The 16,529-nt window shown below is 33.1% G+C and overlaps 1 long non-coding RNA gene across 2 annotated transcripts; it reads left to right on the top strand.

Annotated features, from left to right (window-relative positions):
* Positions 11,676-13,353, top strand: LOC109354087. 2 transcript variants are annotated; one of them, XR_002108497.1, is made up of 5 exons: positions 11,676-11,777; positions 11,913-12,032; positions 12,119-12,186; positions 12,859-12,946; positions 13,082-13,353. It is a non-coding gene; the product is annotated as an uncharacterized LOC109354087 (long non-coding RNA). The 2 variants fall into 2 exon arrangements; XR_002108496.1 differs by having other exon boundaries at positions 11,676-11,810.

Below are 16,529 nucleotides of genomic sequence, written 5' to 3'. Positions count from 1 at the left end.
TGTGCAGAAACAGAGAATTTCTATCCTAAAATTCTTCTAAAGAAATGCAAGAATCGTGCAAGAAAAGATATCAAAGTTTAACACATTCATCACATGCAATTGGATGACAAATAAACCCTAAGCATGATACTATCTCTCACTATCTCACAATGCATTTCACTATGCCTATATGACACAATAGAGCACGAAAAATATGTAACTAGCAATTCTAAAAATGAATGATATGATGTATAGTGCATGACCTAAAAACACAATTTATATTGAAAACCTTTCTAAGACCCAGTTAACCTTTCTGAGACCCACATGGTGTAATTGATTACCCTGATTAATTTTTGTTGGATAACTCATTTCTCACTCATGTAACCTTTTACTTAGTTCTTGTAACCTGTTACTTAGTCATAGTAACCTGTTACTTAGATCTAGTAACCTATTACACATTATTTTGAAATTGTTTTCATTTATACTTGTGTTTATCAATTTTCTTTTAAAATACTTTTGAGCATTACTACTAAGTGTATAGTTTAGAGTATAAGGATAGAAGTACCTAAAGACTTAGATTCTATTTTCTTGAAGCTTTGTATTCACTGTCTTCATAAGTATTCTTCCTTTTCTTTATTTATGTAATGTTGGTGTCTTCATCAAAACCTTGCCAAGATTAAAACCTCGCTCCAGCTTGTGTCCCAATTAACACTTCCTTTTCTCATGCCATTATAGATCTGTCACGTGGACGATCAATTGTGCACCACATCTGCTTAGCCAGATATCTCCTTTTTACTCTTTTATATTTTTTACTCATTACTATTATTTGCATATCTCAAAACCATAATTATGTAACAAATAAAAAATATATCTTTTTTATATTATCAAACATTGCTTCAGTCATAGTAATAAAAAAGTAAATAAATAATACTTTTATGGAGTAAATAATGAGTTAGAAGATCCTTTTAACATTACAAACAAGAAACAACATTTTTTCCTCTAATAAATAAACACTCAAATCAATATTTTTACAAAAAATAAAAATTGTCAACCACATGAAGGATGGAGGGACAGTCGCTATGGGGCCTTCTTTTCATCAACTCATCTTTCGGAAGGTCGTGCTACATCACTTTTTTCCTTAATTAAAACATACAACCAACAACCTTTTTCTACCCAAAAAACTACGTACCCTTGATTCCCTATATAGAAGAGGGATACATAGGACCAAGGTTCATCTTGTTAGACACAATAATAAAAATAAATAAATTTGTTCCTTTTAATACTTAAATAAATAACCAAATAAATTTTGAAATATAATAAAGTCGTATAATTTAATGAAGGGTACCGCCTAAGGCGGGCATGTAAGATGCTAATACCTTCCCTCCCATTAGCCAAATCCAAATTGAATTCTATCATCATCACCACCATATCTACACAAGCCAAAACCCAAAAAAAAAAAACAATCATTACCACATCATCACCCATAACCTAAAAATTTCCCAAGTTTACATTGTTCATTGCTTTAGTATTTCTTTTTAAAGAGTTATGCACGAAATAAAGAGCACTAAAAGCAAAGGAAATTGGAAGCCTCTCTGAAACTGGGGCGAATTTTGAGATGATTCATGATCTAAAGCCTTCTAATCCATGTCTACTACATCAATTTCAATTGAAGGATGACTCTGATTATCTCACACTTGGGAGCTTCTCGACAAGTCTCATTTTCGAGTAGAAAATCACAAGAAGCCCAAACTGGGGCAATTTTTGGCATGATCTCAACATCTTGTGAAAATTTAGAGCCAAAACTGAGGCAAGGGTGAAGTGGTTTCTCATGACTCTATTAGTTGTCAAAATCCCCCAACTAAGAAGATGGAAGATCTTAAGTTATCACTATCAAAATTAAAATTCAAGTCTTCTTCTGCTTCCTACCAATTTAAGCAAGAAATTTGAGGGTGTTCACAAAAAAAAGAAAAACAAAAGAGTGCTAGGTTGAAAACCCACATGAGCAACCTCAAAAAATGAAAGTTGATTTAAGTCACAAACCTGCAAAGACAACTTGGGATCACAATAAAATAAGAAAATTTAAGATGAGAGTTGATTTAAGTCAAAAAATGAGATTCTGGGAAAAATTTAAAATGAATTCCTCCAATGTGATTTAAGTCAAAAAATGAGAGTTGATTTAAGATGCCTACATAAGGTATTATGGGAAAAAAATAAGGAAAATTAAATGAACACTCTCAATGTCAAGACTTACTACCAAAAATCCTCAATCACCCATACTGAGACAATATTTTGCAGAATCTAAGTCTCTTGAATGAAGACAAGAGTTCAAAGTAAGCACATTGGAGGAATTCGTTGTGGTTACAAGAAAACCAACACTCTAGCAAGAATTCCCCAACCAGTCTGCATTGGGGCAATATGATTGGGTTTAGTAATGGTCCTGAATATTATACTAGAGCAATTTTACGGATCACCTAAAAAAGGGCATCTTCAGATAAACTAGGTAAAATTTTGATGGGTGAAAAGTTATAGTACCAATCAACAACCCATAACAAAGGTTGCTTCAGTTGAGAGCTAATGAGTTCTATCCAAAAATTAAATCATGATTGATACATTAGAACATTGGTGCATGAGTCTTACTCATCATTCCATTACAAACAAACAGAACCTAGCATAATCATTCATTGCATATAACAAAATATTTAAACATGTATCTATACATTATTTTTCCAATAAGCACAAAAAAAACATTGCATTGCATATAAACAAACATTCAAACATACATCTCTACATTATTCTACCAATAAGCATAACAAACAAACAAAACATTGCATTGCATATAACCATGCATTCAAACATACATCTTTACATTATTCTTTCAATAAGCACAAAAAAAACACAAAACATTGCATTGCATTGCATATAACCATGCTTTTGAACATACACCTCTACATCGTTCTTTCAATAAGCACAAAAAACATACAAAATATTGAATCACATATAACCATGCATTCAATCATACATCTCTACATTCCCCTTTCAATTATCATAAACAAACAAACAAAACATTACACACACATCAAAGCTTTGTAACCAAGACTTGTTGGATCAACCAAAACCTTTCAACAAACATTGTCGGACTCAAACTCCGGAATGTTATGACATTGCTAGACTTAGACGCTAGAACGTTCTTTCTCATGAACATTATCGAAATCAGATGCCGAAATATTTAACATTGCTGGACTTAGACGCTAGAACGCTCATTTAAGATAAGGACTAAGACGCCGAAATGTTTAACATTGCTGGACTTCAATGCTAAAATATTCTTTCAAGATAAACATTGTCATACTTAGATGCCAAAATGTTTTAACGTTGCTGGACTTAGATGCCATCACAATTTTAAGATAAACATTGTTAGACTTAGATGCCAAAATGTTGTGGCGTTGCTGGACTTAGACACCAGAACGTCCTTCCAAGATAAACATTGTCGAACTCAGACACCAAAATTTTTAACGTTGCTGGACTTAGATGTGGTAACGTTCTTTCAAGATAAACATTGTCAGACTTAGCTGCCGAAATGTTTTAACATTGCTGGACTTAGACACCAGAATATTCTGTCCAAAATTCGCATTATCAGACTTAAGCACTGACATGCTATAAACTTTCATCACAGACAGCATGAGAACTGCCTCAACAATTCCCTGGTTCTTTATGGCAACACATGTGCCTCAACAAATCCCTAGTTCTTTATGGAAACACGGGTGCCCCAACAAATCCCTAGTTCTTTATGGCAACACAGGTGTCTTAAAAAATCCCTGGCTCATTATGGCAACATGGGTGCCTCAGCAAATCCCTGGTTCTTTATGGCAACATGGGTGCCTCAACAAATCCCCGGTTCTTTATGGCTACATGAGTGCCTCAACAAACCCCAGGTTATTTATGACAACATGGTGCCTCAGAAAATCCCTAGCTAATTATGGAAATACAAGTGCATCAACAAATCCATGTCTCATTATGGAAAAAGGGTACCTCAACAAATCCCTGACTCTTTATGCCAACCCGGGTGGCTCAGCAAATACCTGGTTGTTTATGGCAACAAAGGTGCATCAACAAATCCCTGGGTCTTTATGACAACACGAGCGCCTCAACAAATCCCTAACTCATGATGGCATCACGGGTGCCTCAACAAATCCCTAGTTCTTAATGGCAACACGGGTGCCTCAACAAATCCGTGACATTATGGCAACACGAGTGCCTCAGTAAATCCCTAACATTATGGCAACACAGGTGCCTCAGCAAATCCCTGGCTCATTATGGCAAAACATATGCCTTAGCAAATCCCTGGCTCATTATGGCAACGCAGATGCCTCAACAAATCCCTGGCTCATTATGGCAACACGGGTGCCTCATCAAATCCCTGGCTCATTATGGCAACACGAGAGCCTTATTAAATCCTTGGTTCAGTTTGGCAACATGGGTGCCTCAGCAAATCCCTGGTTCAGTTTGGCAAAACAGGTGCCTGAAATTTCTAGTTCCTTATGGCAACATGGGTGCTTCAACAAATCCCTAGTCCACTAGCATAGTATCGATCTGCATCATCAAAATTCGGTACTTTATCAAAGGCTTTTTCTAAGCCTCGACAAAATAGCGTTCATTTCTTTACTAGTTACTTACCATTATACCTCTCAAAACTCAGTTTGCAAGCTATTAGGTAAGAAACAAGTGAAGAGGTGCAACTGTGAACACCCATTTTTATCCGGCCCAGAAAAAGACCAAAACCCTTTTAAATAAAAATAATCGATTTATAAAAAAAGGAATAATAAATAAAATATTTTCCAAAAAATATAATAATAATAAATAAAGAAAAATAGGAGATGGATGAATTAAATATTTGATTGGATTATGAGATAAATTAAAGATTTGAAATCCTATAATCTGAATCATATCATATCAATTTGAAGTTCTATGAATCACCTTGCTATTAACTAAATCGTTAAGGATTCAAAAGTCAAATCAGAGATTACATTATGAAAAACACAAATCATACCAAATTGATTGCATCCCAATATGAGTAAGGTAAGGATTACAATTGTATTAGAAAAATAATATCGAGATTGGGTATTAAATATCTTTCCTGATTTGTAAATAGTTTAGAAAGATTATTTTCACCTATTGTTGAATAATGCAATGATATTAAGATGGTTTAGAATCAATTAAAAATCTTATATAAGAAACATGATTTCTTATTTTATATTTTTTAGAGCCAAATATTTATTTTTACTCACCAGGGGTGTTACAATAATTTTGGGCTTTAGAAAAATTATTAATGACTGGGGGTATTAACACTCAATTTGGATTTTTAATTTTTTAAATAATTTTAGATTTTAATTTTTTGTATTAGATTTCATTATTAGGAAAACCTTGATTTTATGGATATGAATTGAACAGAAATCTGTTTTTTCTTTAACTTCCTGCAAACCATAATGATGGGAATCAGAATTTGAATTAATAAAAACAAACCAAATTTCAACTTTATTCTCTCAAAGAAATTAAATTAGAAGATTTGTATATGTTAATATACTTAGGCTATAAATAGTAGCATATGCCAAAGAGGAAGGGATTCCTCAAAATATCATTTTACATAAAAGCACTAAAAAGAAAAAGAATTTCTACACAAATGAATCACTCAAAAAAATCTCTACATGTGTGAAAGAGAAAAATCTCTTGGAAAGTAGTGAAGGCATATGTTCCCAATCGACACTTCTTCCTTTTCTCATGCCAATATATATCTACATCTGCATAGCTAGGTTTCTCCTTTTTACTCTTTTATATTTTTTACTCATTCCTATTATTTGCATATCTTAAAACCATAATTATGTAACAAACAAAAAATATAACATTTTTGTATTATCAAATATTGCTTTAATCATAGTAATAAAAAAGTAAATAAATAATACTTTTATGGAGTAAATAATGATTTAGAAGATCCTTTTAACATAACAAACAACAAACAACATTTTTTCCTCTAATAAATAAACACTCAAATCAATATTTTTACAGAAAATAAAAATTCTCAACCATATAAAGGATGGAGGGACGGTTGTTCTAGGGCTTCTTTCCCTCAACTCATCATTCAAAAGGTCGCGCTACAACACTTATTTCCTTAATTAAAACATTCAACCAACAACCTTTTTCTATCAAGGAGCTACATAGCCTTGATTCCCTATCTAAAGGAGAGGTACATAGGACCAAAGTTCAGGTTGTCAAGTACAATAATAAAAATAAATAAATTTATTCCTTTTAATACTTAAATAAATAACCAAATAAATTTAAAAATATAATAAAGTCATATAATTAAATGAAGGGCACCGCCTTAGACGAACGAGTAAGGTACTAATAACTTCCCTACCCTATAACTAGCTCCCGAACCTAGATATGAAATATCCAAAGCACAATGTGATTGAGCCTAAAATATTTTTCTACATTTTTTACCATAAAAAATAGTGGCGATTGTAATAAAGCCGTGCAGCCGAAAATCGGAGCGCGACAAGTAGCAACTGTAAATATTTGATGATATTAGTGTTTCTGGTGCAACAATTTGCTCCATATCATGTAAGTGACCCTTGACATTTTGTATATGATCCTTGACATACTGCAATCTGAATCCCCTTCAATAGAACAAAATAGTAAAAAGAAAGCATATACAAGAAAATGTATGATACATTTTTATGTTGTATTATTTCTCAAGTTACTAGTGACATTATTAACATATTTCATTCGAATTGTCTCCTTTCATAATTTTGAGAAAATTAATACTTTCTTATAGCTTCTTTAGTATTAAGTTATTTAAATATGCACATATGTTCTTTCACCATGGATTCCTATTGTGTAAACATTTTCATAATGCAAAAGTCATTTGCGCACAATTGACGAACATTTAGTGCACATTTGACGCACTGTTAGCGTATAATTTATGCCCATACTTCATGCTTGCCTTCATTAAATGTGTGAAAGGACAATTAGCGTACAATTTATGCACATACTTCTATGCCTACTTGGATACCACACTGTTCGTGCAATCTGGTCCCAACGGACACTCTTTGCTCGAATCAAGACTCCCTGTCTTTTGAAGATCCCTAATTCTTAACTTATGATGCTACCACACACCATGAGAATTATCCTCAATTTTACTGAATTTTTCCGGGTTACTTTGCAAATAAGATTGTGCGAATAACGACAATTAAATCGGCTCTTCTATCACCCTTGACAGAATGATCTCACAAATAGACATAAGAACTAAGTATAGAAATGATGCAAGGTATTTCAACTGAATGAAAAATGTTGGCACATTGAAATGACTCTCTTTCTTTTCTCTCTTATCACTTATGAAAAAGTTTGCAAGAAAAAACCTCAAAGAATTAACACACTAGCTTTGAAAACTTTAGCACCATGAATCTTTGTTTTCCTTTTCTCTCAGTAATATATGATACTCAATGAAAGTGTGAAAAACATTGCTTTAAAACTGATTTAATTGTGTTGCAAAATATGAAAATTAGTTCATAACTGACACAACTGATATTAATCGATTTACTTGCCATGTTAATCGATTAATGAGTTTCGTGAAAACAATTTTTTAGTTATGACTTAATCGATTAATAAGCAGAAATCCTGGGAGGTTAGCTTCTGTAACTCCATTTAATCGATTAAGGATTTCACTAGGAATTAATTGATTACAAACTAGGTTATAGATTAAAATCGTTAAAAATGGGTTTTCTAATTTAAATGTTAAACACCCTATATGATGAATGGTCATGCAATCATGATTTTGGAAATGATTAAACCTTTATGCATAAAACCATGTATGCTAAATGCAAATGCATCAGTGTTAATTATCACATATATATATATATATATATATATATATATATATATATATATAATAAGGCATTATCAAATTAATAGACTGAATATATTTCATAGTCAAAAAAATATTTATTTGTTTCTTTTATAATTTTATTAAAGAAAACTGTTTAATATATAGAATGTAAAAAGCAATCCTAGATTCTATGACGATGACCTTGAGTTCTTGGTATGTTGTTTGTTGAGATGTCCACGTGTTCAAGCTTCCATGTTAGACCTTGGCTTCATCAAAACTTCGTAGGTCAGTTATAATGGAATCCTTTGACTATTTTCCATTTCAATCGCCCCCTTTTGATGATAATAAACGCTGAAACAATTCCTTTGTTTGATGACTTGAAGGTGGATAGAATATTTTTGCATAGGGTTGAATCAGAATGCACTGCTCCCCCTTCACTTTATTCTACCCTTCAAACCATGTAAATGGTAATGCTAGGGTAGCAACATGATTACTTTGCGGAAGCTCATTTCAACCTAAAAAACAGCTCAAACAACACCTTTCTCCCCCTTTTGGTATGATCAAAACGCTTTGGCAAATTATGATATTAAAAGCCAAAATTAAGGAAAGATATACACAGTTTACTGGTCTTAATCGATTAATTAATCAATGTTAATCGATTAAGCAGCCTAAAAAAAAATTACTTGAACATGTGCATAGAGTTTAGCATCAATCGATTATTATATGGAGTTAATCGATTATGTAGTAATAAAACAGATTATGACAGAATTGATTACGAGATTTACCTAGTTGTGTAAGTTCAACATAAGTTCCATATAATGATCAAAGATACTGATTTTGCAATATTCAGAGCATATAAATCATTCAACATTATATATACACATTAGATAACATCAAATGATAATGCAATAACTTGTAAACATAATCCAAATTAGCAACAAAGTTTTACAAACCATAAGAGTAAGTGCAATAAACGAGTACATATTGTTCAATAGAAAGAACAACAAAATACAACCATACCATATTCAACATCAAAATATAATCACCAAAGCCTAACACACACACCCTAGACACACACTAGATACACACTAGACAATCCTATCTAGGCTAATCTTATGTAGGTGGTGATGGGGATGAGCCATAGGTAGCATGCACGATGAAAATGATGCATTCTAGATCTTCGAGTAGTCTCTGTTGTTGCTGCTGAAATTCAACAACCATAGAATCCCCGATAGTCTGAAAATCCAGGTCAGCAAGCCCAAACGATGGTTCTTGAGGCTCAAAAAATGCCTCGGTAGGTGGTTGCTCAAGGATAGGCTCACTAGGATTTGTAGCATTATCTTTAGTTGGCATATCTTCATTCACTCTGGTAGTATGATCTTCTTCATATTTCGATTCATTATCATATTTATAGATGCCCATTTTCTGAATCAGATTATCACCAACAAGATGCTCTAGGGAGTTAATCATGATAGTGTCCACATGTGTGGTGTCAATCTCATAATAGTCAATGATACGAGAGATGAGTATCCCATATGCGAGCAATCTTGATGAAGATAAAGCTACACCATGCATAACTTTCAGAATCTCGGAAGGCCAATTTACCATAATGCCTTCTCGAATGGAAAACATAACCTTCTGATCAATGATGGTGGGTTGAGCATGGTTGGTATTTCTCTGAACCAATATGTATGCAATCAAATAGTGTAAGAGTCAATTTTCTATAGATAATGACCATACTTTGGTCAATTCCCCTTGCACAAATAGGTGAGGTCCTCTTAAACAAGACATGTACATTTCAATAGCATCGAATGAGTCCCATGACTCATTGTTATAGTCACCTAGCCTAGGTCCATCACAATCAAGACCTCCAACATTAAAAAATAAATCTTCATCCATAATAATCATCTTCCCAATTTCCATTGATGAATATACCTCATCCTTATACCTAAATTTGCTATAGAATTCTCTAATGAGTGAAGGATACATCTCACCTTTCAATTCCATGAATTTGATCACTCCTTGGGTCTCCAACCCATGTGGGAATTGAAAGCCCTGAGAAAAAATCCATTCTGCATCCGCATACCGAATGTAGGTTTACTTACGGCCTTGAAACTTAGCCAATCTAGCCTCTTGAAGAATGGGAGAGTAGTAAGGGTCTCCACAACTCTTTCGTCCTCCTTGAGTCGAGGAAGAGCCTTTTTCTTCATGTCTCGCATGCCCTAGACCATCTTGTAGCTTTATCTTCATCAAGATTAGCAAGATTAGCCTGACCTAGACCAAACTGCTCAACCAGGCAGCTGAGCAGACCTGCTTAGCCTAGCACTAGACTAGACATGGCAAGGTCATAAATCTGCTTGACACGGTTAGACACGAGCTTGGGACAAGACCAAACTGCTGAACAAGCTGCTCAACGGTCCAACCAAGCAGCTCAGCGGAGAACCAGACTACTGACCAGATCAGTAAGCACCAAGCCATGTCTCAGTCAACATGGTCAGAAGCTGCTGAATAAGCAGCTCAGCGGTGAAGCAGGTGCGCTGGGTGGTGCGTACCAGACTTGACTTAACCATCAAGTAAACCATGAAGTCATCCATGACCTCACCTCAAGTAGTCCACCATAGGCTTTTCAGAAGTAGCTCACAGTAGCTGGTCTCAGAGCCCACAAGTAGCTTTGATGAGTCATGCACAAGGAGGTGACTAAGCTACTTGGTCAAGGGACCAAACCTATGTTGAAGGGTTTGGTCAGCTGCTGAGCAGTCCAGCTAAGCACCTCAGCGGTCTAAACACTTGAAAGAAAGAATTCTCTCATTGGGAACTTCTCTTTGAAGTTCTTTCTTCATTTCTTAGTTTAGAGTTTTTGTTTCAAGTAATTTTCAATTTGTAGTTTAGAATTCAAGAGGAGAAAAGGAGAAGGCAAATGAGATGAAAAAAAATCAATTTTGTACTCTCATTTGGAACTCAAAAGCATCCAATCCTTGGATGGATAGCTCATGCTCCTAAACATTTTCTTTTGAACAAGGTTATGTAGTTTCTACTTCTTAATTTACAAAAGTTTGGATTCTAATCATTCAAGTTGGTGCTTTGGTTAATATTATTTGTTTGAGAAGTACTTAATGCTCTTTTTAGATTGATCACCTAAAAAATGATTTCAAGTCAATAAAATTACTTGTCTCAAACACTTAACAAATAAACTAAGGAGTAGTTGTACTACTTCAAGTTAAGCATGCTTTTCTTAAGATCTTACATTCATCACTCATTCAATATTAGAGTCGCCAATGGTTAGGGTGTGACAACCTAATCTCTTTTATGGCCGTAGTATTGTTTAAGTGATGAATATAAGTGTTAATCATTCTACCACTTTAGGATATACACTAAAGGAGGATTTCAGACTTTGGTGTTTGGGGTTAACCAAAGTAAAACATAAAAACTTGTCTAAGTAGTTCAAACTCAAAAGAAGATGAGAAATATATTTTCCTTATTCAAAAATATTTTGTCTCCTCAAGAATTTGTTAATATTTAGTTTTATGTTTATTGTTACTTGTTTATATTCACTTCAACTCAAAACCATCAAAATATGTTCAACTCCATTATTTGTGCATTGACATATTTATACACTACACTAAATTTTACATTTTGTGGAGGTTTTTGTGTGGAGGTTATTGAAACCTCCACAAATAAATCAAACACGCGGGTCAGGTAAATAATTATTAGATAGTGGAGGTTTTTATTTAATTAGTGGAGGTTTTCAACTTCTACTATTAATTTTCCATTACAAAACCTAAATTCTAAATCCTTCCTTCTTTCCAATACGATTGAGGTTTAAATATTACCATTTCTTATCCATTTTTGTCTTCTCCTCTTCTTCCTCCTCCAACCACAACTACAACTCTTCTCAACAACTCGCTATCCTTCTCGAAGTCGAAGGGTGAGTCTCTATTCTTTTGCCATCATCATCATGGTTCGTTCGCTCTTCATTCTTTGTTTGTTGGAATGTTATTTTTCGCTTTATTTGAACATCGCATCCAGTTTATTCATCTGATTCTTTATGTGTTTGAAATAGCCTCAAGGAGATTACATAGAACGTCACCCAAGAGATTATGGATACTGTCTTCATCACTTCGTGCACAAGTTTAAGAAAGTAGCGTGTGTTGTTCACAAGCACTCTCAAATTGCCTAGAAGGTACCCTATTCTTATTATATTTTAACTATATTTGTTATCTACATGTTGTTGTAATTGGATTCATTTTGTTAATTTGAATGTTACAGGCTATTGGTATTAAGGGTTAGATGATTGCTAAGAAAAATTATGCAGAAAAGGCACAGATGAAGAAGACGTGAGTTTACTTCTCCTTTCCTTTTCTTATTCTTCACTAGAAGTAAGTGAATTTGAAGTATTCTTCCAAGCCGAGGTCTTTGATATAATGTGTCTTTTATGAATGTAAGGAATCTAAGTTTAGCAAGATATATATTGAGGTCTGTGTATTTGTTTTTGTTTTAATTTATTATATAGATTAGATTATACATTGTTCTATTGCTTATGGATGTGTTTATGTGTGATTCTGTGATTTTCTATTCCAATGCATTGAACTTTTATTTAAGCTTTCTTTTGTCACCAACAATATGTCTATACTTTGGATATTTAATGACTAGTGGAATGGAATGAAACAGAGCAAAGTTACTTTAATATTTTTTTACTTAACATTGGCTTAAAGCTGTAAGTCCATGAACCTGAACCACTTTTAGCCATTATTACATTAAGTTCAATCTTAGCAGTGCTAATTCATTCTTCTTTGTTTCACTTGCACGGATTGATCCACGTCATCGATATGAACACAATCTGCACATGTATTATGATATTTGTTTTGAAAGCCAAAGCAACCAACCATTTTTCTATTGGTAATTAAGCTCTTGTTCTAAGAAATCTATTATTTCTTCTTTATTGTAATTATCAAAGAGAAGCTAAGGATTTTAATGGTTAATTAACCCTTATTCATTATTATATAAAGGTTGGATATTGGAGATGGTAAAGAAATAAATCTTAAGAAGTCCCCAAGGAGCACTCTACAACGCTAATGCATTAAATATCTTGCACCGGTAAGTTTAGTTATCTTTGAACAATCCTACTTTTAAATTTACAAGCCTATTACATATCCAATCACACATTGTATGTCTTGTTATCCTCTACATAGTTTAAATAACTATTGGATTATTCCTCTTATAACTACTTAGTTTTGTGGTGGAACCCTAACATGGTATTCGAGCCAAATTCCAACTTTTCCTGGGTGTAATGAGCCAAAACATTCCCTTTAGTCATAGATCAAGGGTAACCCTACGCTTGATTCAGCAAGTTTCTATAGAGCAGACATGTTGGGAAGTAAGTCCCACATTATCTATCTCATTCTCCTAGACATGATTTAAATACCTATTGGACTACTCCTCTAGTTATCAATTGATTGTAATATGGAACCTTAACAATTTTTTTACCTTTGTTGTTTTGCTATAATTGCAAAATGAGAGGGTAGAATATGAAGTAGTTGTTGAAAATGGAAAGCTGGTTTTCAAAAAGGATGGGAGACTTGTGGACACTGATGACAAATCCAAATGGATATTTGTTCTTAGCAGCACAAGGGCCTTGTATGTTGGGAGAAAACAAAAGGGTAAATTTCATCAGCTGGCAGATTAGTGGCCCATCAAGATATCCTTGAGGTACAGTTTCAATAATGCACTTCATAGAATCATCATAACCAATCTATTCAGATCTTTGAGAAGCTTGGACTTGGTTGTGCAAATTGGACTGAACCTATCTATTCAGATCTTTTGAGGTATGTTGTATTTGTTTATTTATTTATTTATTATATAGATTAGATTATACATTTTTCTATTTTTCTATTGCCTATGCATTAGTTTATGTGTGGTTCTGTGATTTTCTATTCTAATGCATTGAACTTTTATTTAAGCCTCCTTTTGTCACCAACACTATGTCTGGACTTTGGATATTTAATGACTAGTGTAATGGAATGAAACTGATTCATTAATTTTACTTACAAACTTATTTTGCTAAAGAAGTTGTTCAAGTTAATTAAACTATATTAACAAGACTAGGGGTGGTTCCTTAGTTTGCATGCTAGAGGACATAGATATCATATAGTCTCAATCCTCATTCAAAGAACCAAGTGTATACAATCATACAGTAATTATCAATATTTTTTATTGTTCCAACTAAATGTTTTCATTTTATTATTTCAGGCAAATGATGATGCAAGTATGCCTAATACACCTTTAGATACAAGACGATCATCTCGAGCCAGCAACATTTAGGATATTTGTTATGTATTTTGTTTTTAAAGTATTATATGAGATTACTTTTAGTTTTTTGAAATTTTCTGGTGTATATGGATTTATAATGAATGATGAATTGTAACTCTTTTCAACTTTATTACGCTACCTTGGTTACTTGCAATGAAATTTTATTATTGCTAAGAACATTTTTATTTAGTATTGTATATTTAAATAATTACAAATTAATGATACTAAAGTTGTGAAAATTATGAAATTAAATTGAGGTTGAAATACTTTCTAGCATGTCTCCATTTGTTATTTCAAGTAGTGGGGTTGAAAATCTCCACAATTAACATTCTTATATAGTAGAGGTTTAAAGCCTCCATGGTAAACACTAGAAAAACCTCGTCAAATAGTGGAGGTCAAAAACCTCCACAAATAAACCGCTGCGAATTTATAGGTACCGGAGGTTTTATAAAACCTCTGCAAAACGCTTCTAGCGGTCATAACTGTAGCGGTTTTTGAAACCTCCGCTATTTATATTGTGGAGGTTAAAAACTTCCGCTGATTGCATAAAAAACCTCCACTAAATACAAAATCTGTTGTAGTGATATGATTCATTTTATTAGGCAATTCTTTGTGGTTCGACATAACCCTATACTATACTACAATTGAATCTTGAAATAAGTGTAAATTGTAAAATAATAAAGTGTTATCAATAAATTTATTTGTTGAAACACCTTTTAATATTCAAAAGTGATGAAACTAACTTACTAACTTTTATTTATTATTATTTACTTTCCGCATTTTATTTATTCTATAATACCAACCTTCCTTAAGGAAGAAGTTTGGTTTGTTAATAAAATGAACTCGAAAGGGAGTAAATAAATAAATGTCACTAAATTTATTATTATTTTGATCTTTATTAATTTATTTGTATCTAACAACTAACTATTCATCACTTTTATATATTAGAATACCATTAAGCCGATGTTGGAATTTATTCCACAAAAATCGAGATGGTATTCAAAGGTACTTAATAATTATGTAATAGGTAATTGCTTCGATACCATTATACCGGCGTTAGAATTTATTCTAACAACGCCGAGATGGGGCAAAAAAGGAATGACTTATTCACATGACTATTAAGAAAGCAAGTTGTAACTGGAATATTCTTGAAACCATTATACCGGCGTGAGAATTTATTTCAACAAGGCCGAGATGGCGAACAAAGAATAAAACTGAGTTCTCTTACTTACAAAATGAACATAACGAAAATTAGAGTATTAATCTTTCAACAAATTGACACTACTGTCAGGACGATTTTTTGAAAGGATAAAACTCCCAACTAAAATATGTTACGTATCAGTGGCTAAAATACACCTAGAAGGGGGGGGGGGTTGAATAGGTGTAGCGGCCAGAGTATCCCCTTTTCGAAAACAACAATTAATGCTGAAATAACCCCAGATTAATCGATTAACAGAATAGAAATAATCGATTAACATAATCAATTTAATCGATTAAAATAGCTCAGATTACACAAACATATTCGGTTTCTTGCACGACAATCAACCGAGATTGAAACGAATATACAGAGCTAACAAATATATCAGAGTTATAACAGTATAGTATAGAAACAGAATATCGCAATTAAAACAACTATACAAAGTAATCGATTAAAGCAATAAAGAGAGAGAGGGAAAGAAAAAGCCTGCAACAAGGTATTTATCCTGGTTCGTTTGCGTGTCCACTTGCAAACTACATCCAGGCCTCCCGGCTGATCTGGGAGATTTTTCTTCAGTATAATTGAAATAATGTTTTCCAAGCAATTCTTCCAATTACAAGACTTAGACAATTACTTGAAACTAAAGAACCTTATCCCTTGGTTTGACTCCCTTCCTACCGCCCAAGAAAACCTTTCTTGCGGTGTAGCCCCAACCAATAACCTATTCTTTCTATCAAGAACTCTAAGCTAATGAAGATACAACACAATCTCGTTGGTGGTAAGACACCTTGAGATTCCCAAAGTTACAACACTTTTTACAACAAAAACATAGAGTAATCTAAAGCAATTACAATGCTCAAATTTAACAATTAAGACCTTACTCTACAATTCTAACACAAGTCTCATATAACATGATAATGCATTAGTTAAAAACAGATTTTACAGAATACAAAATCTTCACAAAAACATCAATGAATGCATGAACATGTGAGATGAAATGATGAGAAATTAAACATGAAATGCCTCTCAATCCTAAAGCATAGAATTCTCTCTTTTCTAATCTCACAAATGCAATGTCATATAGATGCAACAATTAACACGAAATATGCTCTAACTCTCTAAAAAATGCAACATGCAAGTTATGACTACAGTTCTGAAAACGTAGTTTATAAA

This window comes from Lupinus angustifolius, chromosome LG08 (assembly GCF_001865875.1).
Source record: "Lupinus angustifolius cultivar Tanjil chromosome LG08, LupAngTanjil_v1.0, whole genome shotgun sequence".
In the NCBI taxonomy this organism is placed as follows: Eukaryota; Viridiplantae; Streptophyta; class Magnoliopsida; order Fabales; family Fabaceae; genus Lupinus; species Lupinus angustifolius.
This window is presented reverse-complemented; position numbering and strand designations above follow the sequence as displayed.